The following is a 17,440-nucleotide window of genomic DNA, read 5'->3' as shown; positions in this document are numbered from 1 at the left end:
GAAACAAAAAGGAGACTGTGACGGGTGCACCCATTCAGACTGAGTGAATGGTACTTTGGTTCAGGCATCACCGACACGTAGACCTGACTGAAATCAGCCCTGCTGTGCAAACTGCGAGAACTGTGCTAGGCCATATCTTCTCAGGAACTAAGGAATCTAAGCCATGTCTTATCAGGAGCTAACAGTACCAGCCTGAGCTGGGACTAGACAAAACTATAGTTGCTATGGCTGCACTCCTGCACATAAACCAAAGGGGGGACTGACTACGAGTCAATCACTTTACACTATAAATATCTGTAGCCCCCCAAGCCCATTGAGCTCTCCTGTATGGCAGCAGGCTGCATGGCGGTGATCTCCCTGTTGAACAGGGATGCCTCTCAAGGTTACTCCTCGAGGCTGAGAGACCCCTTACCCGGCATCTGATATCTATAATGAGGTAAGCAACATTTTACATCATTAGGCCTAAAAGTATATTGTATGCTAGTGACATTTATATATCCAGCTATAGCTTAATTCTTAGAAGTGTAGTAAGTAGTAGAGTGTTTGACCGCCATCTAATCACCGTCTAAATTATTCTTTAAATTATCAGTCAAATCATTGTCAAACCATTGTTTAATTACCATTCAACTATTGCCCAATCACCATTTGATTGCCATTTAATTTTCATTCAATCATCATTTAATTACCATTTGATCATTGTATAATCATTAATAAAATCCTTTTAGTTAACCCCATGATGATGATTTCTCTTAATAATTCACCTGCGACAGAGACCTGAGAGGAGACACAGGAGGATACATGTGAGTACACACACGTGGACACACAAAAGACAGGAAAGACATGAGTGGAGACACAAAAAAAAGACACGTGGAAGGGGACATTGTTGGGGAGATGACTGGAGCTGCTGTGTTGGAAAGAGGCAGCGCATGCCAGAGCAAGTACAACCCTTGAAGTGAGTGCATCCCATGGAGGAACACATGCTGGAACCCGAACCCTCCCAAAAGGAGAGTGGCCTGTGGAGGAGCCACTTTCCCATGCAAGAGCATGTAAAACCCCTGAAGGGACCATGGCCTGTGAAGAAACCCATGCCAGAGCAGAAGAGGTAAGAAGCAAGGAGCAGTAGAGAAAATGAACAAGAAGCAAGGCACAGCAGAAAGAAACCATGAGGAACATGATGTCAACCTCCTGAGCTGCCCCTTGCCTCACCAAAGGAATTGGGAAGGACTAAGTATATCATGTGATGGAAACAAGAGACGCTGAGATGACAAGGGTGGAGGAGAGGTGTTGGACTCAATGTGAACCTGGGGAAGGGTGTTTCCTTAAGTGTTTCCTTAGTAGTCTATGTCTTCTTTGTTTCTCAGTATCTAAATCAGAATTAGAAATTTATGTTACTGGGCAATAAATGAAAGGAAGTGAAGTTCCTCAGGGTAAGACTGTTTTGTCTGTGACACATGAAATTCTTCCAAGAAGGACCCTGAACAAGCCAAAGATCCAGCATTGTGATCTTGCTATTTGCTTTGTTTCCTCCTCTCAGAAGCCTGAACTCCACCATCCCATGGTCACTGCAGCAAGGATGCCCTGCTTTGGGGGCTTATGGTACTTGATTTTTATATTGGTTACTGCCACTGTCGTGTTTTTTCCCTTCTTTTTTTTTGTGATTTATTTTGTTCAGTCATAAGCCCTTTTCATGATGGTTTTCTTACTTTCTCTAATCTAGTTTGCCTTACTATTTAACCATCTGGCTAGCTATGTTTTAGATTGTTTATTTATTTATGCCTGTTCTTCATTTTGTGTGAGTGTCTGTGGAATATCTTTTGCTAAAGTAACTAGCTTGCTTTTCATTTGAGTTTTACAAATTTATTTGATAACTTTAGTTAATGCTGAAAGTAAACTGCAGGAAACATTGAATCCTGAAACTCAATCCTGAGTTAGGGAAGAAGAGGGGAAAGGAGGGGAAGTAGGGGCAGGGAAGTGAAAAGGAGATGAAGGAATTTTGCCTCCAGGATGGCATCCCAGGAGGAGAAGGGTGGACTTGGAGGAGACATAGTAGATGGCTTCTTTCATGGTTGCTTGATTACCATGAGCCCACAATAGAAGGGCTCAGCTGCCTCTTTCCAGGAAAAAAAGGTAGTATAATTCTTGATCCCCAGGCAGTCTCTACTCTTACTTTAACCCACACTCATATTTCTGTAGCAGTCTACTCTGAGCCTAGATCATTGCACATCCATTCCTTTCATACTGCAATAATAATTGGATTTGTCCACAGTTTTCATTTGTAAGAACAGTCAACATCATCTGAACCAGATGACATGTCCCTTGAAGAAGTGGGTGTGTATTATGCTTTTATGTGGGCAGACCCCAAAGCCCACATGCAAAAGGCCTTCCAAACATAGAAATGTATGCTGACCCCCCCAGAATAAACAGACATGCATAGTCACATGGAGACAGAGCTAACAATATAGATAAGACATTTTTAGTCATTTTACAAAGCAAAAACTGCTCTCCAGTTCAGCTTCTAATACCATCTCACTGTCTAAATGGTATATGCAGAGACAAGGACTGGGAGTGACTTACTGTAGCTGTCTATGCTACTTGTGGGATTCCCTAAAGAACATGAAGCTACCCTTCAGCCATTTCAAAGAAAGCCAAACTTGAGAAGACTGGGTAGAAACTGGTTCTGTACACAACTACCAAAACCTTTGATAACATTTCAACCCCCTCACCCTTTTTTTGCCCTGCTCTTCCCAGAAGAAGGATCTGCAAAGCTGATGACTTGGCTTTGAAAGGATGAAGCGCTGCATTGGACTCTCAAGAAAGGATGTAGTAAAGCCAGATTTTAGGTATTTCCCAGCAGTGCATTGGATCCAGCCCCAATCTCAGCTGCTATCAGTGAGGGGCATGCCAGGGATGTTGCAGGTGACTGACTCTCAGATCTTTTCCATCCCATATATTTCTTTGCACATGAGAAAGGGTATCTGGAAATGAGAGAGGCTAAACTGAATAGTTGGTAAGATACCAAGGAATCAATTTATCTATCTTACCTCTTCCATAGACTCTCTTATATGGGATGCATAGAATATTGGAGTTGCAAGCACACATTGTCAGAAGCACTTGTTCACATTAAATTGCAAAAGCAAGGAAAAATATTACTCAACCTCTCCCCAGATTCCAGTTTACATTGGAGTTTAATGAGAAGACAGGACAGGCTGCACTGATCAGGTGTAGGACACGGTCAGACAAGCTTACTGAATATCCATCTATTTACATGTGACCAGCCCCTTTTATCCCTTTTTCCCTCTGCTTTCCTGTGTTTGTTCCTGCCCAAACCACCTTGATCCCTCCCTTTCCCTGACTTTGTTTACTCCAGTAAACATCCTAAGATGTTCCTGGCATCCCATAATGTGCCCTGTACCCCCAAGGCAGTAATACTCCCCTCAGTCTGAAAGGTGCTCCAGAGAGCATCTCCTGTTGACTCATACTGATGAGTTTCACACCTGGACCATGGGGCTGATGGCTGTCTTGGGACAGCCCTGGGAGGAGATGAAGCAAGTCCCCTTTTTCTGAATACGTTATTGGAGATCACCTACCTCCCATCGCACCTCTTCTGTTCCTTCATGTTTGTGGAGATAAGCCCTTCATGAGCCAATCACCTGTGGTGGCCTGGGACAAGCTGGGTCAGGGTATTATTTGGGTTCCCCTACCTGCCATTGTACCTCTGTGTTCCTTTTTATCATGCAAGTTAACAATATAAAGCTATACTTTGCTGCTCTTATGGAAGCCTGTGTTGCTATTCCTGTGTGTGCTGTAAGTTTTAATGCCGATACTTAGAGCAAAAGTTGCAAGTGAATTAAAGGTAGTGCAGAATGAGTGAAAAAGAAGGTCTTTTAGGACTTAACTGCACTGCTCAGCATGGTTCTTTAATGTTTTAATAACAGTGTGTAACTGACTGCTTTTCTGCAAATACAGAGAGGTGGGTATTGTCGTGGTTTAGGTCGCGACGGATTAAACTCACATTAATTACAATGCAATAATTGTGTCCTTATGAAGGAGTCTGGATTTTATTGCCTCTGTGAAAGAATGATTAACACTGCAAAGAACACTAAAAGTTACAGAAAAGTTGTTATCTCTACTTTCACTTTCCTTGCTGACAGGAGCAATGGTTGTCAGTGGTGGTGGTGAAGAGAAGCAGGCTGTTAAAGTACTGTGATTCTGACCACATGAGCTTGGTCCAGGGTGTCCCTGGAGAACCTCCGCAGTCAGACATCATGGAAGGTAGAGTCTTTCCACCACCACTTCAGGCTCAGGTGGCTGAGTTTTATGAGGTGGAGAGCATCCTCCAAATTGTTTGATCTTTACTTATTGGTGGATCATTCTGAGCTGCTGTTACTCATTGATTGGTGTAGCAAGTCACCAGGCAAATATTCTTGCATAAGTTTAGTTCTGCTCTTTCTGCTGGTTATGTGTTTTTTCGTAACACCTGCCTAATTGTGCTTTTGTTTAACAAAAGTTACATACCTAACAAGGACATAGCAACACACTGAAGGTCAAACTGTGGACCTCTGACATGTCTAATTATTCTAGTACTGACAGCCAAGTAGGCCAAGACAGGTACATGCATATGCTCCAAGGTTTCAGCAGGCACCAGTGTGTAGACTTGTGGTTACTGAAGGATGGAAAGTAATACCCCTGTTATATCAGCAGATCCTCTGCCCTTCCTGTTTGCTCCTCTGAAGCCTGAGAGTTCTGGTGCCATTCATGGTTATTTCTGGAGATAGGCTTCCCATGAGCAATACAAAGGAAGAAGATCTGGAGACTTTCTCCATCTGAAGAGGCTGTTGTCTGATGCTGGAAAAGGACACCTGGTAACAAAAGGCTAGCATATGAGGTAGAGAAGGAAGTCCTACACCTGTGACAGGGTAATCCCAAGCAGTAGCACAGGGTGGGGGCTGGCTGTCTAGGAGTAGCTCTGATGAAAAATACCTGGGGTCCTGAACATGAGTCATCAGTGTGCCCTGGCAGCAGGGAAAACAAACCATATTCTAGGCTGCATCACCAGGAACATATCCAGCAGATCAAAGGATATGATTATTCCACTGTAGTCAGCATTTGTTTGGCCACACCTGGAATGCTGTGTCCAGCGTTGGTCTTACTCAATTCAAGAAACACACTGAGAAATTGGAGAGGGTCCAGCAAATGGCCACCAACAAGATTAGAGGGTTGGAGGGCTTGGCATATGAAGAAAGGTTGAAGGAATTGGCTTTGTTCAGCTTAGAAAAAGAGAAGGCTGAAGGGACCTAATCCCTTCCAACATCTAAAAGGTAGTTACAGAAAAGATGGATGTACTTCCTTCACAAGGGTGCCCAAGGACAGGAAAAGAGTCAGTTGGCAGAAGTTGCCTCAATGAAAATTTGATCTGGCTATAAAAAAAATTATCTTTACCATGAGAACAATTAAACACTGGAACATGTTGCCCAGAGAGTGGTAGAATTTTCTCTTGCTGGAAGTGTTCAATGTTTTGCTTGACAAGACTGTGGACAATCTAATCTAAGGCCCTGCTTTTACCAGAAATTTGGACCAGGTGGTTTCCAGGAGTCCTTTCCCACCTGGACCTCTCTGTGATTGAATGCTTTGGTGATTCTAAGAGTCTGGCTTTCTCCTGCAAGGAAAGATGCAGAAACACAGGCATCATCCTACAGTGTTTCCAAATCACAAAGATGTCCCCAAAACCTCTGCCTGATTTTCAGGACTGATGCTGTTGTTTCAGCCCTTGAAAAATAGGGTGAAAAAGGGAAGCAGAAAAGGGACCACTGGTCATCTATGCCCTCAGCCAAAATGCTTCTTTTGGGTAGGTACTCCCAGTGCGTCACAAGGACACATCTACTGCATATATTTCTTCCTTCTTCTCTCCCTAATGTCTGCAATTTAACAGCAAAACTAATGTAGGCCTGTGCTTTCTTCAAGAATAGGCCCTGGTTATGGGGAAACTTTCCTTTCTTTCTAGTGTTAACCCTGTTTGCGTCTCTCTTGGTGTTGCTACCACAGGGGGAAGTAGAGGTGACTGCAAGTGTGAGGAGGCACATCTCCACTGAGAACTGTTTCTTGGACATGTCTCTGGAGATGCTGATTCAGTTTTGGAAGGATAGGATGTAGTCCTTCACATACCTAAAAAAGTTCCACCCCAGATTTTTTCATAGATTTTTCTTGTACCAGTGCCCATGGATTTTCTGTAGACAGCTGTGAGGAAGAGGTTGCACAGGGATTCCAGGCCTCAGAACTATCTAAGGCCTCTGATAGGAACTAGGCATGTGATGAAAACTGTTCGAGGGCAAAGGTATATCGTGAGCACAAAATGGGTTATTTTATTGCTCTGGTATGCAAGCTGTCTGTGCGCATGATGAGAAACTGATAGTGCTTAATCAGAATTAGGTAGGGGAGTCAGGGATAAAGTGAGACAATTCTGTCCAAAAAAATGAATAACATCATAAATGAAATGCAGCTGGCATGAACTGAAGGTTCAGAGGGGAGTCTTGGGATGGAAAGCTACCTTCATCTGCTTAACAGTATCAGTAATACCATATTAGTCCAAAATTGCTAGGTAATAGTGTCAGAAATATCAAATTTGAGTATGAAAGCAATAGAATTGGGACCAATGAGGAAAAAAGGTAATTAGTGGCAGGTTGTTTATTTGAGAAGAGTGTGGGAAGAAAAAAAAGGAGGTGCAAAGGTGGCTAAAAGCTACATTCAGGAAAAGAAAAAAAATGGGGAATATGGTATAAAGTTGGGTGGAGAACAAAGAACTCGGGCAGGGGAAATCTTGCAGGAGTAGGATATCTACAGGTGCTGGTGAACTGTGGACTCAAGCCCTCCAGGATCCTGTAAGGAACAACATTCAACAAAATGCTGGACTCTCCAACAGGTCTATGGTTGAAAGACTTGGTGTGGGAAGTTTAAATAAGAAAGGGTAAACTTGTAAGGAGAGAGAGACTTTTACCTTAATACTATGTGCAGGAGGAAAGGCAATAGAATTGCAATTTGGTAGTGCTTATGTGTGTGATTTATAAAATTTCTTTATAGTAATATATTTGTGCATCAATACTAACATTAAACAATAGAATTTTAACTCAATATTGCTTGTGTATTAATACTACTAGTAATAGTAGTTGGTTTATTAGCCTATTTAAGGTATTACTAGTTTCTTACGGGTACGTTGGTTAATCCATAAACATCATAACCATCTTGATCAGTTATGTTGCAAGTCTCCAGTCTACAAAGGGAGAGTTGTACTTAGGAAGTAATAACAGCACTCTTCAGGGTGAGAGACTCTGAAACTTTCCACACTCGTGGACAAATGCTACAAGATTGACAGGGAATAGGCATCTGAGAATGAGGAGGAGGGAGAATCAAAAAAATAGAAACGCCCTAAAAACATCAGAAAAGCCCCAAACTCTTGAGAGAACAAATGTTTCTACACTGAAGCACTTAGGGACACCTGGGACAAACAGAAAGTAAAAAGCTAATCATTTCTGTTTCTTTGTAAACACACAACTTTCATAAATATATTATACTGTGGAAATTAAAAGAGACACACATGCAAGAAAATCACAAGGAGGCAGGGATCCTCAGATGGTCACTCATATGGGAGGAGAGCTGGAGCAATCAGGAGAAGTTGGGTCATGCTGGAGAGGCACACAATATGCGTTTCACTACGCAGCCTCTGAATTTCCAAGAACAGCTTCAATCTGTGTCACAAATTCTCACTTTTCAAACTGTGTCTCCCTCTTCTGCCCTTTACTGTAAGAGCTTCCCAGCTTCTGATTTGTGACTGCTTCAAGAAAGTGATGAAAAGACTGAATTCAACCTTGCAATCTTTTTTTTCCTAACCCAGGACTTACTGAATATGTGCGAAGCATGGTTTAGGAGGTGACGTCAGCACATGCCAGTGACAAACAACACTGAGTTTTACATTTTTCTTCAGGGACAGCAGTTTCATGTGGGAAGGATGTGACATGGCCAAGTCTCAGTGCAGTGCAGGAGATAAATGGATAGATTCACACCAGATCATGGCACAGCCATGTTTTCAAAGCACAGCTGGGTGAGACACTCAAGTATATTGTTTATTGCTGTGTAATTTTTTTTCTTCAATATCGTGCTCTATTCTTCCCTTTCAGAGGTCCATAAATCCAACACATACCAGTACCTTAATTCCTTCCAGTCATCCTGGCCAAAGACGAATACAGTGTCTTATTAAAATGCACGCTTTCAGCTCACTTTTCCAACTGAAACAGACCAGTGCAATGTAGAACATTATTGATTTGCTACAATCCTCCCTATGTCAGTGTGAGTGGTACGGAAGTGTCTGCAAGCTGTTACACCATGCATCCACACAGAGATCTTGTTCTTGCTGCAAAGCAAGAGACAGCGACTTGGCCTGGGTGACAGGGCAGAGTTTATAAAATTATTTGGACAGATCCACCTACAGTTCTGAGTGTACCTCACGAACCTGACAGTCCCAGTGCCAAACACAGATATCACTATGTATGGACAAACCAGATTTGGTGTGATTGACTGAGAGATCTGATGAACTTCTTGGGGGCAGACACCATCATCTGTATCTGGTAAAATGTACCTGGAAAGACAAAGGCAGACATGAAGGCTGGAGATAAAGAGTTCAATCTCTTCCCACAGGCAGTGGTTCAGGTAGGTGATGAAGCCAAGGACACTGTAGCTCCAGTCTTACTTTGAAAAGGAAAGGTCCGCAAATACTTACACAACACACATATTCCCAAATGCCAGCAATCACTTGCACACTCTTGCATTGCACTCCCAGCTAGGCACCAAAGTGTGGAAAGCAGCAGACAGAGCCAGTGCCAACAGCACAGTTAATAAATCTCTCTACATGACAAGTGTTAAGTTATCTATTTAATGTCTAATCACTGTTAACACAGACACTGAGCAAAGATGGGAAGATTAGAGGAAGCCAGTAACCTAATAGTAATCTAAACAGTGAAAACAGAGCACAGAGAATCTACTCCTCATTGAGTCCACCCAATGAGGACATTTAGCTCATCACCTGGATTCTGCACCTGGGATGGAGTAATGCTGGACACAAGTATAAATTGGGAGAGGAGTGGCTGGAGACCAGCGCTGCTGGGGATCTGGGGGTGCTGGTTGACAGCAGGCTTAGTGTGAGTTGGCAATGTGCCCTGGCAGCCAAAAGGGCAAACTGCATCCTGGGGGGACAACACAGTACAACCAGCTGGTCAAAAGAGGTGATTATCCCACTGTACTTAGCATTGGTGCAGCCTCACCTTGAGTATTGTGTGCAGTTCTGGGCACCACAATTAAAAAAGGATGTAAAGGTACTTGAATGCATCCAGAAGAGGGCAGCAAAGCTGGTGAAGGGGCTGGAAGGCATGTCCTATGAAGAGCGGCTGAGGACACTGAGCTTGTCTAGTTTGGAGAAAAGGAGGCTGAGGGGCAACCTCATTGCTCTCTACAGCTTCCTGAGGAGGGGAAGTGGAGAGGGAGGTGCTGATCTCTTCTCCCTGGGATCCAGTGCCAGGATGCATGGGAAGGGCTCAAACCTGCGTCAGGGGAGGTTCAGACTTGACATTAGGAAACATTTCTTTACCGAGAGGATGGTCAAACCCTGGAACAGACTTCCTAGAGAGGTGGTTGATGCCCCAAGCCTGTCAGTGTTTAAGAGGCATTTGGACAATGCCCTTAATAATATGCTTTAACTTTTGGTCAGCCCTGAATTGGTCAGGCAGTTGAACTACATGATTGTTGTAGGTCCCTTCCAACTGAACTATTCTATTCTATTCCATTCTATTCTGTTCTATTCTATTCTATCCTTCTTAAGAAATAGGGAAACTCTTACCAGGATGACTTGCAAACAAAAAGGAGATGATAAGCTAGTGACTTATTATTGGATAACAGGAAGAGGATTCGGGGATTGAATACGCTTTATTATAAAGTGCTCTAAGAGGATTGTGAGAATATGCAAGAGGAGTGCTAAGGGAAGAGAAAAAGCTGGAAAAAAGGAGGGATCAAGGTGATTCAGGGAGAGAGAAATGTGGGGAAACAGGGGAAAAGGGATAAAAGGGACCTGTTGTGTGCACTGCGGGCCGGTCAGTTCATTTGTCTGGCCATGCCCTGCATGTGATCTCCACAGTCTGTCCTACCTTCTTATTAAAATCCATTTCTAACTATATTCCTAGGTGAGGGGGCTCTCTATTCTGTGTGCACGTGTGTGTATGGAGATCTAAGTGCCAGCAACTGGAAAAGAGATCGTGGATCATAAATGCCTCGGTCACGGTGGTGCCAGCAACTGGAGGGGAAACCATGGGTCATAAGAACCCCTATGTCTGGAGTACCAGCAACTGCAGAGACTGGAGTAAGTGCATATTGTGTGACTGTGTATGTCAATGTGTGCAATTGCTACTGAATATCAAGCCAGACTAGCCAATGAGTAGGATAAGAGGCTTGGGAGCCAGGAGTTGAAGCAGCCATAAGTCTGGGCCAGGTACTGGAGAAATGAGGGAATCTGAGATTTGGCTACTGGGAGGAGGGGGCAGGAGTTCAAACGAAGTACCAGAGTACAGTCCAGAGGTCCACACCTCTGGTCAGCTAGTGGTAAGGCCAGAGGTCCGGACGAGCTAGCAGAGAGACCCTTTTGCGTGTGAGGCAACTGCGAGACCAGGGGATCCAAGGCCAGCTACTGCATAGACTGGATGTCTATGGTCAGTTACTGGGAGAGGGAGCATAGAGTGTGTGTATCTGTGGGTGGGTGGATGGGTGGGTGCATAGGTCTGAGAATCAGCAACTGGAGTGAGTCTGTGGGCCTCAGAGGTGTGGACAACTACTGGATAGACCTGAGTGCCTACGGCCAGCTACTGGTGGTCTCCACAGTGTATATCTGTGAATACATGCACATATGCACGTTTTCAATTAATGGCCTTTCATCCTGATCAGCCATAGAGGGAAACAGTATCAGGCTGTTTGTGCTGTTCATATTTGCCTGAGTGCTGTGTTCTCTGTGTTTCTTGATCTGTGTGGCCAACCAAGTATATATTGTATACTGTGTGAGTGCGCCTGTCAGGAATACATGCTCAGCCTCACTACAAGCCTGACCTGGAAACTACAGAAGCCAACTTAGAATCACAGAATCAGAGAATGGTTGAGGTTGAAAGGGACCTCTGGAAGTCATCTGGTCCAACCCCCCTGCTCAAGCAGGGCCATCTAGAGCCAGTTGCCAAGGTCCATGTCCAGATGGCTTTTGAGTATCTCCAAGGAGGGAGACTCCACAACCTCTCTGGGCAACCTGTGCCAGTGCTTGGTCACTCTCACAGTAAAAAAGTGTTTCCTTAAGTTCAGAGTGAACCTCCTGTGTTTCCATTTGTGCCCACTGCCTCTTCTGCTGTCACTGGACACCATTGGAAAGAGCCTGGCTCCAACCTCTTTACACCCACCCTTCAGGTGTTTATATATTGATAAGATGCCCCCCAAAGTCTTCTCTTTTTCAGGCTGAACAGTCCCAGCTCTCTCAGCCTTTCCTTACAGGAGAGATGCTGCAATCCCTTAATCATCTTTGTGGCCCTTCGCTGGACTCTCTCCAGTATGTCCGTGTCTCTCTTGTAGTGGGGAGTCCAGAACCAGACACAGCTCTCCAGGTGTGGTCTCACCAGTGCTGAGCAGAGGAGAAGGATCCCCTCCCTCGACCTGCTGGCAATGCTTTGTCTCATGCAGCCCAGGATACCATTTGCCTTCTTTGCCTTCTTCCTTCCTCTTCTCCATGACCTCTGTGCCCTCAGAGGCACCTCTGTCTCTCCTGATGGTCTGTTGCTTGCAGGCTCCTCTCACCCAAAAAGCCCCATCAGCCGAAAAGCCTTTCCCCTTGTGCAGTGAGGTTTTACACATGCTGCTGCAGACTGGCACTGCTCAGGCCCCACTCCAGGTCCAGCATGTGACAAAGCATCCACCCCCCCCCATGCCCAGAGCTGTCAGGGTACCTACCCTCCAAGGGTACAACCCCCTTCTTTACAGGAGAGGGTTGGACAGGCAGCTTGGGGCAGATTTGGGCTGCATAGAGGAGCCATGTGCCTTCCTGCGGCCCCTACACTGGCTCCACAGCATCCCTGCCCAGAGAGATGCCCTGAGGTGGTCCCTCTGCCCTGATTCTCCTGGGATTGAAGGAGCACCAGGGTAGCTGTGAGGAAGAGGTGGTGACGGTACCTTGTGGGGAAGTCTATGAATGCAGGTGAAGTCTGTGCTGTGTGAGGCGTTTGGGGATTGACCTGCCCATGGGACTTGGTCACACATGAAATTTTATTTCTAACTTCCATTATAAATGTCAAATTTTACTGCAAATTCAGTTGCCCATGGATAGATTGGGAGTTCCAACATCTGTTAATCCCAAACCTCACTGATATTTCCCAGAGCAAGTACAGGCAACAGTCATTTTTAGAAAGGGCCCTGTCACCACAGCAGTCCTCCCCCTTTTTGTGCTGCCTCTCCCTCCATTGGCATCCCTGTGTGCTGCCTGGCACAGAAATAGGTGGCTGTGTCTAAGTTTGTAAGGGCATGCAGCTGCAGGGAGACCTTGTTTTTGTCTTTATCTGCAGAGATGGTGACTCGGCCTTGGAAGGGTGGGGCATAGCCTGTGTTATTCCCAAAAGGATAGATCCAGCCTAGAAATTGCAGCTCCCCTCCTGGGGCCTGACGGACACAATTCCAGTCAAATAGAGGGCTATCCAGAGGTGCTCCCATTACAGTACAAGTGAGTGGGAGTGATCCAGAGACCTTCCCCTCCTTGGGACCAGATGCCACCATCTTTATGGGGGAAAGAGTACCTGGAAAGACACAGGGCATGTGTGAGATTTGAGTGTCTATGAGAAAGCTCATGAGTGCAGTAGTCCATCCTGGGATTGTAGGGTACCCAAAACCAGAATTTATCCAGGAGTTATCCCTGGAGGCAGTGGCTTGCCCAGACACCACAGACCCATATTTCTTTGTACTGCCCAAAGGACTGCTGAGGCAGGAGACACACGAGAATCTGGGTAACTGCTGGTAAACATGCCATATATTTAAATATGAATCCAGAAGCTTGGCAGAAGGAGAGCATGGAGTCCCCAGCCCTTCCCAGTCCTCCTGCTCCCTTTACCAGCTATGCCTGGACCCACAGCCCTGTGCACAGAGAGTGCAGAGAACAGGCTCGGCATGGACACATGGGGATTGGTTTGTCAGTTGCACATGAGCCCCAGAGGGACAAGAGGCATGGGGCTCTTAAACCTCCCCAGGAAATGGCCTGCCCCTAGAAAATCCCAAGGCTGCTCAGAGTGAGACTCTGCACAACTCCTTGGGGCAGTTATTGGCTTTGTCTAGGAATGTCTTCCCCTTACTTCATGCTCAGAAAAATCTCTGAAAACTTCACTCGTCTGCACTTCACTCGTCTGCACTGCACCAGCATCCCACCCCACGTGAAAAAGGAAGATGATTTCCATGCAAAGATTCATCTTACGTAGTGGCATTTAGAGTTGGGCAGTAGTGGGCCAAGGTGTGCAGGGGCAGCCTAAGCCTACACAGTCCCAGTCTCTCTCCCCTTCCCTCATGGCTCTTACTTCCCAGCAGTGCTGTGCAGGACAAGGTCAGGAGCCAAGGACCTCTATGGGATCATGTCCTTATGTTTTGGGGCAGGGAGAAGAGAAACTAAACCCCAAAGGGACACAGAAAAGAGCAGAGCCCAACTCTTGACTCCCAGAAGGGAGAGGCAAGACCTGGGTTGGGCAGATGGAGCCTGTGACCCTTCTGGCCCCATCACACCTCCCCCAGCAGCACTGGGAACACCAGCCCAGGGGACAAACCAGTCCCAGCTGCTGCATGGGTAGAGGTAGGCTGAGCATGCTGGGCTCATCTTCAGTGCTCATCTGCACCCTTTGTGGGACCATGGTCCAAGTGTACCCTGCAGCCCTGCAGGAGTACAAGTCAGAGCTGGGACCCTCCTGGGCCCTGCCAGGCTCTTCCAGCCCTGGCTCAGCAGAAAGAGAGGCATCCCCTGGTCCAGTCCCTCTTCTCCAGCAGTACCCCTCCTCTTCCTCCTCTTGCATCCACAGGAGTGTCTAGCTCTTTTTCCATCCTCTTTCCTGTGGTGCTTCACACTGGCCCTTGTGTAGGGGAGATCAGTGCCCTGGGGTGGAAACTGGAGGGGCTGGAGGTTAAGGGCAGGCAGGAGCTCATTGGACCTGGTAGTCCCAGGGTGAGCAGAGACCCAGGGAGGATTTTTCCTGGTCCCTGCCTGGCTCCTGCAAGCTGTGCTGTCACCACATGCAGAAGTAGTTGGTAGGGTCCTGAGGATGCACAAGACCAGAGATGTGCTCTGGGAGCTTTTCCTAGAGGTGGTGGCTTGCCGGCCACAGCAGCTCCATATTGCGATGTGGAAGAACTGTGGCTGATGTAGGAGACAAACTTGGTACCCCCACACTAGGCATCTGTTGGTACAAGTGAAACCCAAAGGTCAGAGGCCTGGCAAGAGAGATGCATTGAGCCCCTGGGTGCTGTCAGCTCCTCTCCACCTGCCACCAGCCACACCAGAGGGCTTACATCTGCCAAGACACATGGCCACAGTCACAGCAACAAGAGGATAGGTGCAGGGTGCCCAAAGGCCCCCTGTCACTTTCACCTGTTGTGCCCCTCACTCAAGGTTGCTCCCCACAACTGACAGACTGTCCATTCAGCTGGGGCATGGTGTTTGGTAGGGGCGGAGGAGAATGCTGGGGGGCTACAACCTGCTCCTCTCCCTTTTACAGAGGGAAGTTAAAGCTCCAAAGCTGTCCCCATTCCCCCACACAATGGAGATATCACATATCCCAATATGTGGATAAATGAGATGTGACAGAGCAGGAATGCATGGGATAGGCATTACAGCAGGACATGGAAATACCTGGGCACAGAAATGGCCCTGTGTTCCTGGGACCCCTCTTGGGACCTGCCTTACCTCCTGCAGTTTCTGCCAAGAGGAGACATGATAGCATCAGCACCATCCTGTCCCTGCTCCTTCTTCTGCAGCCAGAGCTAAGCCCAGAGCCAGCCTGGCTCCCCCCATTCCCACCCACAGCAGAACAGTGCAGGGCTGAGTGATGCTCTGGGGATCTGGAGAAAGGGGTCAAGATACCATAGGAAGACAGAGCTCAGATCTGCCTAGGTCAGGAAGAGCCAGCTTGGGCTCCCATCCCTTCCAGCCCTGGGGCTAGTGAACATCTCTTCTATGCCTGGCAGCAGGGTACTTCAGGGCTATGTTAGATCTCCATCCTTCTATTAGTCCTCCAACCTCCACACATCCTATGGGAGGGCAGGAAAGGGCAAAGTATTTTGGGAACGATACAGGTCCCAAGCAGAAGGAAACACAAAAACCCCATGTCCTCTTCCCAGGAAAGAGGGGGCTCTCACCTTTAAGTGCTGCAGCAAAGGTGGTGACCAGCATCCAGAGGAGCATTGCAGTCTTCCCCAGAGGAATTTGCATGGTGCACTGTGAAGTAGGAAAGTAAAATTGTGGGGCTGAGAAGGGCTCAGACCTTCCTGTCTTTGAGTCAGCAGAGAAACGTCCTGTCCTTCCAGCACTAAAGGCTCAGACTTCCTTAAAACTCTAGGCAGATTTGCAGCCTTTTCTGAGCAACCCCTTTGCAGCTGCAGGTACTTCCTACACTGGGGAGCTGGATACATTTATCACTGCTGGCCGGGTGGGGCCAGGAAACCACATTCCCTTTTTTGTACTGCTCAGCCTGCACAGGAAACACAGGGACCTCCCTTGTCTCCCCAGGGCCCCTCATACCGTTATCTCTGAACCTCCTATCAGAGGCTGTGGCCCTGGAGATGGCTGTGGTCATGTAGATGGCTGGGAGGGGACAGGCATGGTAATGTGGAGAGGGTCTTCTCCCTGGGAGTGATATCCTCCCTTCCTCAGCATGGCCTAAACCTGTTGCCCCACTCCCAGCCAAGGGCCACAGCTACCAGACCTGGGAGGGAGCAGGAGGATTTTCACTTCTGGCTCTTCTATGTCCATATTGCTGTGAGCTGTGCCCAAAACACTGAAATAGAGCAGGCAGTCTGCCTGTTCCTGTGTGGTGAAGAGCAGCATCCCCACCTGGGAGGAACATCTACCCTGGGCAAAATGGGCCATGTGGCCATAGGAGAATCCTGTCACCCACCACATATTGTGGGGGCCCACAGGGATGCTCCACTACCAATGCTGATAAATGGGAGAGGCCTCAGAGCTATAAGTCCATCAGAGCGCTCCTCGGTCCCCTGCTTGTTGCCCACACTGCTCAGTGTGCAGGCTGACTCAAATTTCATTTGGAAAAAAGGCAGGGCTGTCTCCACTGCTCCTCTCCACCCAGCACAGAGAGGCTGACTGGGGAGCTAGAGGAACAGGGAGAGTGGCTCCAGGTGGTTTAAACACCCAAAGGGATTTAGGGGCAGCAAGGAGAGCTGTTAGAGGGGCTGGAGGCAAGCTCTTTCCTGGGTTAGCACAGAGCACTTAGAGCTTTTTAGGGGACATGAAAAATGTTGAAGATCCCCTCAGGCTTAAATCCTACTCTGGGGTCCTGGTGTAGAAATGAGGCAAAGCCAGGAAGGATCCAGTTACTCCAGGGGATCTCTGCCCTCCCCACAGATCTAGCTGCAGGGTGTCAGGAGTTTAAAAGGCCTGAAGAAGTGATAGGAGGGGCTAACTGAGCATGTCCATAGGTGCAGAGAGAGAAGAGAAGGGAAAAAACAAAACAAAACAAAATACCTGTGACTCAGCCTCAGTAACTGAATCATCTCCAGCCACACTCATGATGAACTCATGTCTGTTTAGTACCACCATTCAATTTCACAGGTTAAAACATGAAGTCACCTTTCTGCATAGTTGTCCCACATTCTCATGTAGTCAGAGAAAGTCCTACACAAAACAATGATGAGTGTCCCATAGCTGTTAGCTGGAATAGCAGCCACCAGTGTAGGGCCATGGTAATGTTCAGCCAGAGAGGCTATGGCCTTCAATTAGGATTAAAATATTTCTGGAAAATTAGGTGGGCTTTTCAGAAGAGCTTGCTGAGCAGGGCTACCTTGACATGCATTGAATTGTTCTTGTTTTCCTTTCTCTATTCTTTCTTTGGTTCTGTTGTCATGCTTGGTCTGTGTGGCTATATTTCTTTGTGAGCAACCAGAGAAAGTGAGTTATTTCCAGCTTTCCTCTAAAACCAAGGCCATGAAATAAGAAAACTATATTAAGATATAACTACTTATTTTTTCTGCTTTGTTTTAACTGGTTGGTTAACAGGTTGGTCTTTCATTCTCCCGGGAAGGCAGAGAAAGAAATAGGACATGCTGAACCAGGACTTGTAACTGACAATGAACTGGAGATGATATTTTTGCATGCCTCATAGTTTACAGAGTTTACAGG

General features: G+C 46.7%; 1 pseudogene; it reads right to left on the bottom strand.

Annotated features, from left to right (window-relative positions):
* LOC127020698 (immunoglobulin epsilon heavy chain-like) overlaps positions 1 to 15,490 on the bottom strand; it is a 32,225-nt pseudogene extending 16,735 nt beyond the window's left edge.
* Between the last annotated feature and the right edge of the window lie 1,950 nt (positions 15,491 to 17,440).

Source organism: Gymnogyps californianus, chromosome 11 (genome assembly GCF_018139145.2).
Source record: "Gymnogyps californianus isolate 813 chromosome 11, ASM1813914v2, whole genome shotgun sequence".
Lineage (NCBI taxonomy): Eukaryota > Metazoa > Chordata > Aves > Accipitriformes > Cathartidae > Gymnogyps > Gymnogyps californianus.
This window is presented reverse-complemented; position numbering and strand designations above follow the sequence as displayed.